Raw genomic sequence first — 16,522 nt, forward strand, 5'->3', positions numbered from 1 at the left:
GGGGTTGGGGTTAATACATTCGTTGCTGATTTCCCATTTGCTTTAAATGTGCTGAAACTCACATGAAATGTAGATTATTATATACCTCATCGAATACGGGGTGCAAAAATGCTAGAAACCGACATTAAAAAGGTCTTATTTGAGCGCATATCAATCAATGTGGCAGAACAAACCTAAACGTATAGCGCATAACATGTAGAGTATATCGGTGAGGGGGTTTCGGGCTTTAATACAGTCGCCGCTATTTCCCATTTGCCTTAATTTTGCTGAAAATCACATGAAATGTAGATTATTATATACCTCATCCAATACAGGGTGCAAAAATTCTAGCAGCCGACATTAAAAAGGTCTTATTTGAGCGCATATCAACCAATGTCCAGAACAAACCTAAACGTTTGGTGCATATAACGTCTAGAGTATATAGAAGGGGGTGGGGGTTAATACAATCGTTGCTGATTTCCCATTTGCTTTAAATGTGCTGAAACTCACATGAAATGTAGATTATTATATACCTCATCGAATACAGGGTGCAAAAATTCTAGCAGCCGACATTAAAAAGGTCTTATTTGAGCGCATATCAACCAATGTCCAGAACAAACTTAAACGTTTGGTGCATATAACGTCCAGAGTATATAGAAGGGGATGGGGGTTAATACATTCGTTGCTGATTTCCCATTTGCTTTAAATGTGCTGAAACTCACATGAAATGTAGATTATTATATACCTCATCGAATACGGGGTGCAAAAATGCTAGAAACCGACATTAAAAAGGTCTTATTTGAGCGCATATCAATCAATGTGGCAGAACAAACCTAAACGTATAGCGCATAACATGTAGAGTATATCGGTGAGGGGGTTTCGGGCTTTAATACAGTCGCCGCTATTTCCCATTTGCCTTAATTTTGCTGAAAATCACATGAAATGTAGATTATTATATACCTCATCCAATACAGGGTGCAAAAATCTAGCAGCCGACATTAAAAAGGTCTTATTTGAGCGCATATCAACCAATGTCCAGAACAAACCTAAACGTTTGGTGCATATAACGTCTAGAGTATATAGAAGGGGGTTGGGGTTAATACATTCGTTGCTGATTTCCCATTTGCTTTAAATGTGCTGAAACTCACATGAAATGTAGATTATTATATACCTCATCGAATACGGGGTGCAAAAATGCTAGAAACCGACATTAAAAAGGTCTTATTTGAGCGCATATCAATCAATGTGGCAGAACAAACCTAAACGTATAGCGCATAACATGTAGAGTATATCGGTGAGGGGGTTTCGGGCTTTAATACAGTCGCCGCTATTTCCCATTTGCCTTAATTTTGCTGAAAATCACATGAAATGTAGATTATTATATACCTCATCCAATACAGGGTGCAAAAATTCTAGCAGCTGACAATAAAAAGGTCTTATTTGAGCGCATATCAACCAATGTCCAGAACAAACCTAAACGTTTGGTGCATATAACGTCCAGAGTATATAGAAGGGGATGGGGGTTAATACATTCGTTGCTGATTTCCCATTTGCTTTAAATGTGCTGAAACTCACATGAAATGTAGATTATTATATACCTCATCGAATACGGGGTGCAAAAATGCTAGAAACCGACATTAAAAAGGTCTTATTTGAGCGCATATCAATCAATGTGGCAGAACAAACCTAAACGTATAGCGCATAACATGTAGAGTATATCGGTGAGGGGTTTCGGGCTTTAATACAGTCGCCGCTATTTCCCATTTGCCTTAATTTTGCTGAAAATCACATGAAATGTAGATTATTATATACCTCATCCAATACAGGGTGCAAAAATTCTAGCAGCCGACATTAAAAAGGTCTTATTTGAGCGCATATCAACCAATGTCCAGAACAAACCTAAACGTTTGGTGCATATAACGTCTAGAGTATATAGAAGGGGGTGGGGGTTAATACAATCGTTGCTGATTTCCCATTTGCTTTAAATGTGCTGAAACTCACATGAAATGTAGATTATTATATACCTCATCGAATACAGGGTGCAAAAATTCTAGCAGCCGACATTAAAAAGGTCTTATTTGAGCGCATATCAACCAATGTCCAGAACAAACCTAAACGTTTGGTGCATATAACGTCCAGAGTATATAGAAGGGGATGGGGGTTAATACATTCGTTGCTGATTTCCCATTTGCTTTAAATGTGCTGAAACTCACATGAAATGTAGATTATTATATACCTCATCGAATACAGGGTGCAAAAATTCTAGCAGCCGACATTAAAAAGGTCTTATTTGAGCGCATATCAACCAATGTCCAGAACAAACCTAAACGTTTGGTGCATATAACGTCCAGAGTATATAGAAGGGGATGGGGGTTAATACATTCGTTGCTGATTTCCCATTTGCTTTAAATGTGCTGAAACTCACATGAAATGTAGATTATTATATACCTCATCGAATACGGGGTGCAAAAATGCTAGAAACCGACATTAAAAAGGTCTTATTTGAGCGCATATCAATCAATGTGGCAGAACAAACCTAAACGTATAGCGCATAACATGTAGAGTATATCGGTGAGGGGGTTTCGGGCTTTAATACAGTCGCCGCTATTTCCCATTTGCCTTAATTTTGCTGAAAATCACATGAAATGTAGATTATTATATACCTCATCCAATACAGGGTGCAAAAATTCTAGCAGCCGACATTAAAAAGGTCTTATTTGAGCGCATATCAACCAATGTCCAGAACAAACCTAAACGTTTGGTGCATATAACGTCTAGAGTATATAGAAGGGGGTGGGGGTTAATACAATCGTTGCTGATTTCCCATTTGCTTTAAATGTGCTGAAACTCACATGAAATGTAGATTATTATATACCTCATCGAATACAGGGTGCAAAAATTCTAGCAGCCGACATTAAAAAGGTCTTATTTGAGCGCATATCAACCAATGTCCAGAACAAACTTAAACTTTTGGTGCATATAACGTCCAGAGTATATAGAAGGGGATGGGGGTTAATACATTCGTTGCTGATTTCCCATTTGCTTTAAATGTGCTGAAACTCACATGAAATGTAGATTATTATATACCTCATCGAATACGGGGTGCAAAAATGCTAGAAACCGACATTAAAAAGGTCTTATTTGAGCGCATATCAATCAATGTGGCAGAACAAACCTAAACGTATAGCGCATAACATGTAGAGTATATCGGTGAGGGGGTTTCGGGCTTTAATACAGTCGCCGCTATTTCCCATTTGCCTTAATTTTGCTGAAAATCACATGAAATGTAGATTATTATATACCTCATCCAATACAGGGTGCAAAAATTCTAGCAGCTGACATAAAAAGGTCTTATTTGAGCGCATATCAACCAATGTCCAGAACAAACCTAAACGTTTGGTGCATATAACGTCCAGAGTATATAGAAGGGGATGGGGGTTAATACATTCGTTGCTGATTTCCCATTTGCTTTAAATGTGCTGAAACTCACATGAAATGTAGATTATTATATACCTCATCGAATACGGGGTGCAAAAATGCTAGAAACCGACATTAAAAAGGTCTTATTTGAGCGCATATCAATCAATGTGGCAGAACAAACCTAAACGTATAGCGCATAACATGTAGAGTATATCGGTGAGGGGGTTTCGGGCTTTAATACAGTCGCCGCTATTTCCCATTTGCCTTAATTTTGCTGAAAATCACATGAAATGTAGATTATTATATACCTCATCCAATACAGGGTGCAAAAATTCTAGCAGCCGACATTAAAAAGGTCTTATTTGAGCGCATATCAACCAATGTCCAGAACAAACCTAAACGTTTGGTGCATATAACGTCTAGAGTATATAGAAGGGGGTGGGGGTTAATACAATCGTTGCTGATTTCCCATTTGCTTTAAATGTGCTGAAACTCACATGAAATGTAGATTATTATATACCTCATCGAATACAGGGTGCAAAAATTCTAGCAGCCGACATTAAAAAGGTCTTATTTGAGCGCATATCAACCAATGTCCAGAACAAACCTAAACGTTTGGTGCATATAACGTCCAGAGTATATAGAAGGGGATGGGGGTTAATACATTCGTTGCTGATTTCCCATTTGCTTTAAATGTGCTGAAACTCACATGAAATGTAGATTATTATATACCTCATCGAATACGGGGTGCAAAAATGCTAGAAACCGACATTAAAAAGGTCTTATTTGAGCGCATATCAATCAATGTGGCAGAACAAACCTAAACGTATAGCGCATAACATGTAGAGTATATCGGTGAGGGGGTTTCGGGCTTTAATACAGTCGCCGCTATTTCCCATTTGCCTTAATTTTGCTGAAAATCACATGAAATGTAGATTATTATATACCTCATCCAATACAGGGTGCAAAAATTCTAGCAGCCGACATTAAAAAGGTCTTATTTGAGCGCATATCAACCAATGTCCAGAACAAACCTAAACGTTTGGTGCATATAACGTCTAGAGTATATAGAAGGGGGTGGGGGTTAATACAATCGTTGCTGATTTCCCATTTGCTTTAAATGTGCTGAAACTCACATGAAATGTAGATTATTATATACCTCATCGAATACAGGGTGCAAAAATTCTAGCAGCCGACATTAAAAAGGTCTTATTTGAGCGCATATCAACCAATGTCCAGAACAAACTTAAACTTTTGGTGCATATAACGTCCAGAGTATATAGAAGGGGATGGGGGTTAATACATTCGTTGCTGATTTCCCATTTGCTTTAAATGTGCTGAAACTCACATGAAATGTAGATTATTATATACCTCATCGAATACGGGGTGCAAAAATGCTAGAAACCGACATTAAAAAGGTCTTATTTGAGCGCATATCAATCAATGTGGCAGAACAAACCTAAACGTATAGCGCATAACATGTAGAGTATATCGGTGAGGGGGTTTCGGGCTTTAATACAGTCGCCGCTATTTCCCATTTGCCTTAATTTTGCTGAAAATCACATGAAATGTAGATTATTATATACCTCATCCAATACAGGGTGCAAAAATTCTAGCAGCTGACAATAAAAAGGTCTTATTTGAGCGCATATCAACCAATGTCCAGAACAAACCTAAACGTTTGGTGCATATAACGTCCAGAGTATATAGAAGGGGATGGGGGTTAATACATTCGTTGCTGATTTCCCATTTGCTTTAAATGTGCTGAAACTCACATGAAATGTAGATTATTATATACCTCATCGAATACGGGGTGCAAAAATGCTAGAAACCGACATTAAAAAGGTCTTATTTGAGCGCATATCAATCAATGTGGCAGAACAAACCTAAACGTATAGCGCATAACATGTAGAGTATATCGGTGAGGGGGTTTCGGGCTTTAATACAGTCGCCGCTATTTCCCATTTGCCTTAATTTTGCTGAAAATCACATGAAATGTAGATTATTATATACCTCATCCAATACAGGGTGCAAAAATTCTAGCAGCCGACATTAAAAAGGTCTTATTTGAGCGCATATCAACCAATGTCCAGAACAAACCTAAACTTTGGTGCATATAACGTCTAGAGTATATAGAAGGGGGTGGGGGTTAATACAATCGTTGCTGATTTCCCATTTGCTTTAAATGTGCTGAAACTCACATGAAATGTAGATTATTATATACCTCATCGAATACAGGGTGCAAAAATTCTAGCAGCCGACATTAAAAAGGTCTTATTTGAGCGCATATCAACCAATGTCCAGAACAAACTTAAACTTTTGGTGCATATAACGTCCAGAGTATATAGAAGGGGATGGGGGTTAATACATTCGTTGCTGATTTCCCATTTGCTTTAAATGTGCTGAAACTCACATGAAATGTAGATTATTATATACCTCATCGAATACGGGGTGCAAAAATGCTAGAAACCGACATTAAAAAGGTCTTATTTGAGCGCATATCAATCAATGTGGCAGAACAAACCTAAACGTATAGCGCATAACATGTAGAGTATATCGGTGAGGGGGTTTCGGGCTTTAATACAGTCGCCGCTATTTCCCATTTGCCTTAATTTTGCTGAAAATCACATGAAATGTAGATTATTATATACCTCATCCAATACAGGGTGCAAAATTCTAGCAGCCGACATTAAAAAGGTCTTATTTGAGCGCATATCAACCAATGTCCAGAACAAACTTAAACGTTTGGCGCATATAACGTCTAGAGTATATAGAAGGGGGTTGGGGTTAATACAATTCGTTGCTGATTTCCCATTTGCTTTAAATGTGCTGAAACTCACATGAAATGTAGATTATTATATACCTCATCGAATACGGGGTGCAAAAATGCTAGAAACCGACATTAAAAAGGTCTTATTTGAGCGCATATCAATCAATGTGGCAGAACAAACCTAAACGTATAGCGCATAACATGTAGAGTATATCGGTGAGGGGGTTTCGGGCTTTAATACAGTCGCCGCTATTTCCCATTTGCCTTAATTTTGCTGAAAATCACATGAAATGTAGATTATTATATACCTCATCCAATACAGGGTGCAAAAATTCTAGCAGCCGACAATAAAAAGGTCTTATTTGAGCGCATATCAACCAATGTCCAGAACAAACCTAAACGTTTGGTGCATATAACGTCCAGAGTATATAGAAGGGGATGGGGGTTAATACATTCGTTGCTGATTTCCCATTTGCTTTAAATGTGCTGAAACTCACATGAAATGTAGATTATTATATACCTCATCGAATACGGGGTGCAAAAATGCTAGAAACCGACATTAAAAAGGTCTTATTTGAGCGCATATCAATCAATGTGGCAGAACAAACCTAAACGTATAGCGCATAACATGTAGAGTATATCGGTGAGGGGGTTTCGGGCTTTAATACAGTCGCCGCTATTTCCCATTTGCTTAATTTTGCTGAAAATCACATGAAATGTAGATTATTATATACCTCATCCAATACAGGGTGCAAAAATTCTAGCAGCCGACATTAAAAAGGTCTTATTTGAGCGCATATCAACCAATGTCCAGAACAAACCTAAACGTTTGGTGCATATAACGTCTAGAGTATATAGAAGGGGGTGGGGGTTAATACAATCGTTGCTGATTTCCCATTTGCTTTAAATGTGCTGAAACTCACATGAAATGTAGATTATTATATACCTCATCGAATACAGGGTGCAAAAATTCTAGCAGCCGACATTAAAAAGGTCTTATTTGAGCGCATATCAACCAATGTCCAGAACAAACCTAAACGTTTGGTGCATATAACGTCCAGAGTATATAGAAGGGGATGGGGGTTAATACATTCGTTGCTGATTTCCCATTTGCTTTAAATGTGCTGAAACTCACATGAAATGTAGATTATTATATACCTCATCGAATACGGGGTGCAAAAATGCTAGAAACCGACATTAAAAAGGTCTTATTTGAGCGCATATCAATCAATGTGGCAGAACAAACCTAAACGTATAGCGCATAACATGTAGAGTATATCGGTGAGGGGGTTTCGGGCTTTAATACAGTCGCCGCTATTTCCCATTTGCCTTAATTTTGCTGAAAATCACATGAAATGTAGATTATTATATACCTCATCCAATACAGGGTGCAAAAATTCTAGCAGCCGACATTAAAAAGGTCTTATTTGAGCGCATATCAACCAATGTCCAGAACAAACCTAAACGTTTGGTGCATATAACGTCTAGAGTATATAGAAGGGGGTGGGGGTTAATACAATCGTTGCTGATTTCCCATTTGCTTTAAATGTGCTGAAACTCACATGAAATGTAGATTATTATATACCTCATCGAATACAGGGTGCAAAAATTCTAGCAGCCGACATTAAAAAGGTCTTATTTGAGCGCATATCAACCAATGTCCAGAACAAACTTAAACTTTTGGTGCATATAACGTCCAGAGTATATAGAAGGGGATGGGGGTTAATACATTCGTTGCTGATTTCCCATTTGCTTTAAATGTGCTGAAACTCACATGAAATGTAGATTATTATATACCTCATCGAATACGGGGTGCAAAAATGCTAGAAACCGACATTAAAAAGGTCTTATTTGAGCGCATATCAATCAATGTGGCAGAACAAACCTAAACGTATAGCGCATAACATGTAGAGTATATCGGTGAGGGGGTTTCGGGCTTTAATACAGTCGCCGCTATTTCCCATTTGCCTTAATTTTGCTGAAAATCACATGAAATGTAGATTATTATATACCTCATCGAATACAGGGTGCAAAAATCTAGCAGCCGACATTAAAAAGGTCTTATTTGAGCGCATATCAACCAATGTCCAGAACAAACTTAAACGTTTGGTGCATATAACGTCTAGAGTATATAGAAGGGGGTTGGGGTTAATACAATTCGTTGCTGATTTCCCATTTGCTTTAAATGTGCTGAAACTCACATGAAATGTAGATTATTATATACCTCATCGAATACGGGGTGCAAAAATGCTAGAAACCGACATTAAAAAGGTCTTATTTGAGCGCATATCAATCAATGTGGCAGAACAAACCTAAACGTATAGCGCATAACATGTAGAGTATATCGGTGAGGGGGTTTCGGGCTTTAATACAGTCGCCGCTATTTCCCATTTGCCTTAATTTTGCTGAAAATCACATGAAATGTAGATTATTATATACCTCATCCAATACAGGGTGCAAAAATTCTAGCAGCTGACAATAAAAAGGTCTTATTTGAGCGCATATCAACCAATGTCCAGAACAAACCTAAACGTTTGGTGCATATAACGTCCAGAGTATATAGAAGGGGATGGGGGTTAATACATTCGTTGCTGATTTCCCATTTGCTTTAAATGTGCTGAAACTCACATGAAATGTAGATTATTATATACCTCATCGAATACGGGGTGCAAAAATGCTAGAAACCGACATTAAAAAGGTCTTATTTGAGCGCATATCAATCAATGTGGCAGAACAAACCTAAACGTATAGCGCATAACATGTAGAGTATATCGGTGAGGGGGTTTCGGGCTTTAATACAGTCGCCGCTATTTCCCATTTGCCTTAATTTTGCTGAAAATCACATGAAATGTAGATTATTATATACCTCATCCAATACAGGGTGCAAAAATTCTAGCAGCCGACATTAAAAAGGTCTTATTTGAGCGCATATCAACCAATGTCCAGAACAAACCTAAACGTTTGGTGCATATAACGTCTAGAGTATATAGAAGGGGGTGGGGGTTAATACAATCGTTGCTGATTTCCCATTTGCTTTAAATGTGCTGAAACTCACATGAAATGTAGATTATTATATACCTCATCGAATACAGGGTGCAAAAATTCTAGCAGCCGACATTAAAAAGGTCTTATTTGAGCGCATATCAACCAATGTCCAGAACAAACCTAAACGTTTGGTGCATATAACGTCCAGAGTATATAGAAGGGGATGGGGGTTAATACATTCGTTGCTGATTTCCCATTTGCTTTAAATGTGCTGAAACTCACATGAAATGTAGATTATTATATACCTCATCGAATACGGGGTGCAAAAATGCTAGAAACCGACATTAAAAAGGTCTTATTTGAGCGCATATCAATCAATGTGGCAGAACAAACCTAAACGTATAGCGCATAACATGTAGAGTATATCGGTGAGGGGGTTTCGGGCTTTAATACAGTCGCCGCTATTTCCCATTTGCCTTAATTTTGCTGAAAATCACATGAAATGTAGATTATTATATACCTCATCCAATACAGGGTGCAAAAATTCTAGCAGCCGACATTAAAAAGGTCTTATTTGAGCGCATATCAACCAATGTCCAGAACAAACCTAAACGTTTGGTGCATATAACGTCTAGAGTATATAGAAGGGGGTGGGGGTTAATACAGTCGTTGCTGATTTCCCATTTGCTTTAAATGTGCTGAAACTCACATGAAATGTAGATTATTATATACCTCATCGAATACAGGGTGCAAAAATTCTAGCAGCCGACATTAAAAAGGTCTTATTTGAGCGCATATCAACCAATGTCCAGAACAAACTTAAACGTTTGGTGCATATAACGTCCAGAGTATATAGAAGGGGATGGGGGTTAATACATTCGTTGCTGATTTCCCATTTGCTTTAAATGTGCTGAAACTCACATGAAATGTAGATTATTATATACCTCATCGAATACGGGGTGCAAAAATGCTAGAAACCGACATTAAAAAGGTCTTATTTGAGCGCATATCAATCAATGTGGCAGAACAAACCTAAACGTATAGCGCATAACATGTAGAGTATATCGGTGAGGGGGTTTCGGGCTTTAATACAGTCGCCGCTATTTCCCATTTGCCTTAATTTTGCTGAAAATCACATGAAATGTAGATTATTATATACCTCATCCAATACAGGGTGCAAAAATCTAGCAGCCGACATTAAAAAGGTCTTATTTGAGCGCATATCAACCAATGTCCAGAACAAACCTAAACGTTTGGCGCATATAACGTCTAGAGTATATAGAAGGGGGTTGGGGTTAATACAATCGTTGCTGATTTCCCATTTGCTTTAAATGTGCTGAAACTCACATGAAATGTAGATTATTATATACCTCATCGAATACGGGGTGCAAAAATGCTAGAAACCGACATTAAAAAGGTCTTATTTGAGCGCATATCAATCAATGTGGCAGAACAAACCTAAACGTATAGCGCATAACATGTAGAGTATATCGGTGAGGGGGTTTCGGGCTTTAATACAGTCGCCGCTATTTCCCATTTGCCTTAATTTTGCTGAAAATCACATGAAATGTAGATTATTATATACCTCATCCAATACAGGGTGCAAAAATTCTAGCAGCCGACATTAAAAAGGTCTTATTTGAGCGCATATCAACCAATGTCCAGAACAAACCTAAACGTTTGGTGCATATAACGTCTAGAGTATATAGAAGGGGGTGGGGGTTAATACAATCGTTGCTGATTTCCCATTTGCTTTAAATGTGCTGAAACTCACATGAAATGTAGATTATTATATACCTCATCGAATACAGGGTGCAAAAATTCTAGCAGCCGACATTAAAAAGGTCTTATTTGAGCGCATATCAACCAATGTCCAGAACAAACTTAAACGTTTGGTGCATATAACGTCCAGAGTATATAGAAGGGGGTTGGGGTTAATACATTCGTTGCTGATTTCCCATTTGCTTTAAATGTGCTGAAACTCACATGAAATGTAGATTATTATATACCTCATCGAATACGGGGTGCAAAAATGCTAGAAACCGACATTAAAAAGGTCTTATTTGAGCGCATATCAATCAATGTGGCAGAACAAACCTAAACGTATAGCGCATAACATGTAGAGTATATCGGTGAGGGGGTTTCGGGCTTTAATACAGTCGCCGCTATTTCCCATTTGCCTTAATTTTGCTGAAAATCACATGAAATGTAGATTATTATATACCTCATCCAATACAGGGTGCAAAAATTCTAGCAGCCGACATTAAAAAGGTCTTATTTGAGCGCATATCAACCAATGTCCAGAACAAACCTAAACGTTTGGTGCATATAACGTCCAGAGTATATAGAAGGGGATGGGGGTTAATACATTCGTTGCTGATTTCCCATTTGCTTTAAATGTGCTGAAACTCACATGAAATGTAGATTATTATATACCTCATCGAATACGGGGTGCAAAAATGCTAGAAACCGACATTAAAAAGGTCTTATTTGAGCGCATATCAATCAATGTGGCAGAACAAACCTAAACGTATAGCGCATAACATGTAGAGTATATCGGTGAGGGGGTTTCGGGCTTTAATACAGTCGCCGCTATTTCCCATTTGCCTTAATTTTGCTGAAAATCACATGAAATGTAGATTATTATATACCTCATCAATACAGGGTGCAAAAATACTAGCAGCCGACATTAAAAAGGTCTTATTTGAGCGCATATCAACCAATGTCCAGAACAAACCTAAACGTTTGGTGCATATAACGTCTAGAGTATATAGAAGGGGGTGGGGGTTAATACAATCGTTGCTGATTTCCCATTTGCTTTAAATGTGCTGAAACTCACATGAAATGTAGATTATTATATACCTCATCGAATACAGGGTGCAAAAATTCTAGCAGCCGACATTAAAAAGGTCTTATTTGAGCGCATATCAACCAATGTCCAGAACAAACTTAAACGTTTGGTGCATATAACGTCCAGAGTATATAGAAGGGGATGGGGGTTAATACATTCGTTGCTGATTTCCCATTTGCTTTAAATGTGCTGAAACTCACATGAAATGTAGATTATTATATACCTCATCGAATACGGGGTGCAAAAATGCTAGAAACCGACATTAAAAAGGTCTTATTTGAGCGCATATCAATCAATGTGGCAGAACAAACCTAAACGTATAGCGCATAACATGTAGAGTATATCGGTGAGGGGGTTTCGGGCTTTAATACAGTCGCCGCTATTTCCCATTTGCCTTAATTTTGCTGAAAATCACATGAAATGTAGATTATTATATACCTCATCCAATACAGGGTGCAAAAATTCTAGCAGCCGACAATAAAAAGGTCTTATTTGAGCGCATATCAACCAATGTCCAGAACAAACCTAAACGTTTGGTGCATATAACGTCCAGAGTATATAGAAGGGGATGGGGGTTAATACATTCGTTGCTGATTTCCCATTTGCTTTAAATGTGCTGAAACTCACATGAAATGTAGATTATTATATACCTCATCGAATACGGGGTGCAAAAATGCTAGAAACCGACATTAAAAAGGTCTTATTTGAGCGCATATCAATCAATGTGGCAGAACAAACCTAAACGTATAGCGCATAACATGTAGAGTATATCGGTGAGGGGGTTTCGGGCTTTAATACAGTCGCCGCTATTTCCCATTTGCCTTAATTTTGCTGAAAATCACATGAAATGTAGATTATTATATACCTCATCCAATACAGGGTGCAAAAATCTAGCAGCCGACATTAAAAAGGTCTTATTTGAGCGCATATCAACCAATGTCCAGAACAAACCTAAACGTTTGGTGCATATAACGTCTAGAGTATATAGAAGGGGGTGGGGGTTAATACAATCGTTGCTGATTTCCCATTTGCTTTAAATGTGCTGAAACTCACATGAAATGTAGATTATTATATACCTCATCGAATACAGGGTGCAAAAATTCTAGCAGCCGACATTAAAAAGGTCTTATTTGAGCGCATATCAACCAATGTCCAGAACAAACTAAACGTTTGGTGCATATAACGTCCAGAGTATATAGAAGGGGATGGGGGTTAATACATTCGTTGCTGATTTCCCATTTGCTTTAAATGTGCTGAAACTCACATGAAATGTAGATTATTATATACCTCATCGAATACGGGGTGCAAAAATGCTAGAAACCGACATTAAAAAGGTCTTATTTGAGCGCATATCAATCAATGTGGCAGAACAAACCTAAACGTATAGCGCATAACATGTAGAGTATATCGGTGAGGGGGTTTCGGGCTTTAATACAGTCGCCGCTATTTCCCATTTGCCTTAATTTTGCTGAAAATCACATGAAATGTAGATTATTATATACCTCATCCAATACAGGGTGCAAAAATTCTAGCAGCCGACATTAAAAAGGTCTTATTTGAGCGCATATCAACCAATGTCCAGAACAAACCTAAACGTTTGGTGCATATAACGTCTAGAGTATATAGAAGGGGGTGGGGGTTAATACAATCGTTGCTGATTTCCCATTTGCTTTAAATGTGCTGAAACTCACATGAAATGTAGATTATTATATACCTCATCGAATACAGGGTGCAAAAATTCTAGCAGCCGACATTAAAAAGGTCTTATTTGAGCGCATATCAACCAATGTCCAGAACAAACTTAAACTTTTGGTGCATATAACGTCCAGAGTATATAGAAGGGGATGGGGGTTAATACATTCGTTGCTGATTTCCCATTTGCTTTAAATGTGCTGAAACTCACATGAAATGTAGATTATTATATACCTCATCGAATACGGGGTGCAAAAATGCTAGAAACCGACATTAAAAAGGTCTTATTTGAGCGCATATCAATCAATGTGGCAGAACAAACCTAAACGTATAGCGCATAACATGTAGAGTATATCGGTGAGGGGGTTTCGGGCTTTAATACAGTCGCCGCTATTTCCCATTTGCCTTAATTTTGCTGAAAATCACATGAAATGTAGATTATTATATACCTCATCCAATACAGGGTGCAAAAATTCTAGCAGCCGACATTAAAAAGGTCTTATTTGAGCGCATATCAACCAATGTCCAGAACAAACCTAAACGTTTGGTGCATATAACGTCCAGAGTATATAGAAGGGGATGGGGGTTAATACATTCGTTGCTGATTTCCCATTTGCTTTAAATGTGCTGAAACTCACATGAAATGTAGATTATTATATACCTCATCGAATACGGGGTGCAAAAATGCTAGAAACCGACATTAAAAAGGTCTTATTTGAGCGCATATCAATCAATGTGGCAGAACAAACCTAAACGTATAGCGCATAACATGTAGAGTATATCGGTGAGGGGTTTCGGGCTTTAATACAGTCGCCGCTATTTCCCATTTGCTTAATTTTGCTGAAAATCACATGAAATGTAGATTATTATATACCTCATCCAATACAGGGTGCAAAAATTCTAGCAGCCGACATTAAAAAGGTCTTATTTGAGCGCATATCAACCAATGTCCAGAACAAACCTAAACGTTTGGTGCATATAACGTCTAGAGTATATAGAAGGGGGTGGGGGTTAATACAATCGTTGCTGATTTCCCATTTGCTTTAAATGTGCTGAAACTCACATGAAATGTAGATTATTATATACCTCATCGAATACAGGGTGCAAAAATTCTAGCAGCCGACATTAAAAAGGTCTTATTTGAGCGCATATCAACCAATGTCCAGAACAAACCTAAACGTTTGGTGCATATAACGTCCAGAGTATATAGAAGGGGATGGGGGTTAATACATTCGTTGCTGATTTCCCATTTGCTTTAAATGTGCTGAAACTCACATGAAATGTAGATTATTATATACCTCATCGAATACGGGGTGCAAAAATGCTAGAAACCGACATTAAAAAGGTCTTATTTGAGCGCATATCAATCAATGTGGCAGAACAAACCTAAACGTATAGCGCATAACATGTAGAGTATATCGGTGAGGGGGTTTCGGGCTTTAATACAGTCGCCGCTATTTCCCATTTGCCTTAATTTTGCTGAAAATCACATGAAATGTAGATTATTATATACCTCATCCAATACAGGGTGCAAAAATTCTAGCAGCCGACATTAAAAAGGTCTTATTTGAGCGCATATCAACCAATGTCCAGAACAAACCTAAACGTTTGGTGCATATAACGTCTAGAGTATATAGAAGGGGGTGGGGGTTAATACAATCGTTGCTGATTTCCCATTTGCTTTAAATGTGCTGAAACTCACATGAAATGTAGATTATTATATACCTCATCGAATACGGGGTGCAAAAATGCTAGAAACCGACATTAAAAAGGTCTTATTTGAGCGCATATCAATCAATGTGGCAGAACAAACCTAAACGTATAGCGCATAACATGTAGAGTATATCGGTGAGGGGGTTTCGGGCTTTAATACAGTCGCCGCTATTTCCCATTTGCCTTAATTTTGCTGAAAATCACATGAAATGTAGATTATTATATACCTCATCCAATACAGGGTGCAAAAATTCTAGCAGCCGACAATAAAAAGGTCTTATTTGAGCGCATATCAACCAATGTCCAGAACAAACCTAAACGTTTGGTGCATATAACGTCCAGAGTATATAGAAGGGGATGGGGGTTAATACATTCGTTGCTGATTTCCCATTTGCTTTAAATGTGCTGAAACTCACATGAAATGTAGATTATTATATACCTCATCGAATACGGGGTGCAAAAATGCTAGAAACCGACATTAAAAAGGTCTTATTTGAGCGCATATCAATCAATGTGGCAGAACAAACCTAAACGTATAGCGCATAACATGTAGAGTATATCGGTGAGGGGTTTCGGGCTTTAATACAGTCGCCGCTATTTCCCATTTGCCTTAATTTTGCTGAAAATCACATGAAATGTAGATTATTATATACCTCATCCAATACAGGGTGCAAAAATACTAGCAGCCGACATTAAAAAGGTCTTATTTGAGCGCATATCAACCAATGTCCAGAACAAACCTAAACGTTTGGTGCATATAACGTCTAGAGTATATAGAAGGGGGTGGGGGTTAATACAATCGTTGCTGATTTCCCATTTGCTTTAAATGTGCTGAAACTCACATGAAATGTAGATTATTATATACCTCATCGAATACAGGGTGCAAAAATTCTAGCAGCCGACATTAAAAAGGTCTTATTTGAGCGCATATCAACCAATGTCCAGAACAAACCTAAACGTTTGGTGCATATAACGTCCAGAGTATATAGAAGGGGATGGGGGTTAATACATTCGTTGCTGATTTCCCATTTGCTTTAAATGTGCTGAAACTCACATGAAATGTAGATTATTATATACCTCATCGAATACGGGGTGCAAAAATGCTAGAAACC

The sequence above is a fragment of the Strongylocentrotus purpuratus genome, unplaced genomic scaffold (assembly GCF_000002235.5).
Source record: "Strongylocentrotus purpuratus isolate Spur 01 unplaced genomic scaffold, Spur_5.0 spur5_scaffold_21, whole genome shotgun sequence".
NCBI classification, from domain to species: Eukaryota; Metazoa; Echinodermata; class Echinoidea; order Camarodonta; family Strongylocentrotidae; genus Strongylocentrotus; species Strongylocentrotus purpuratus.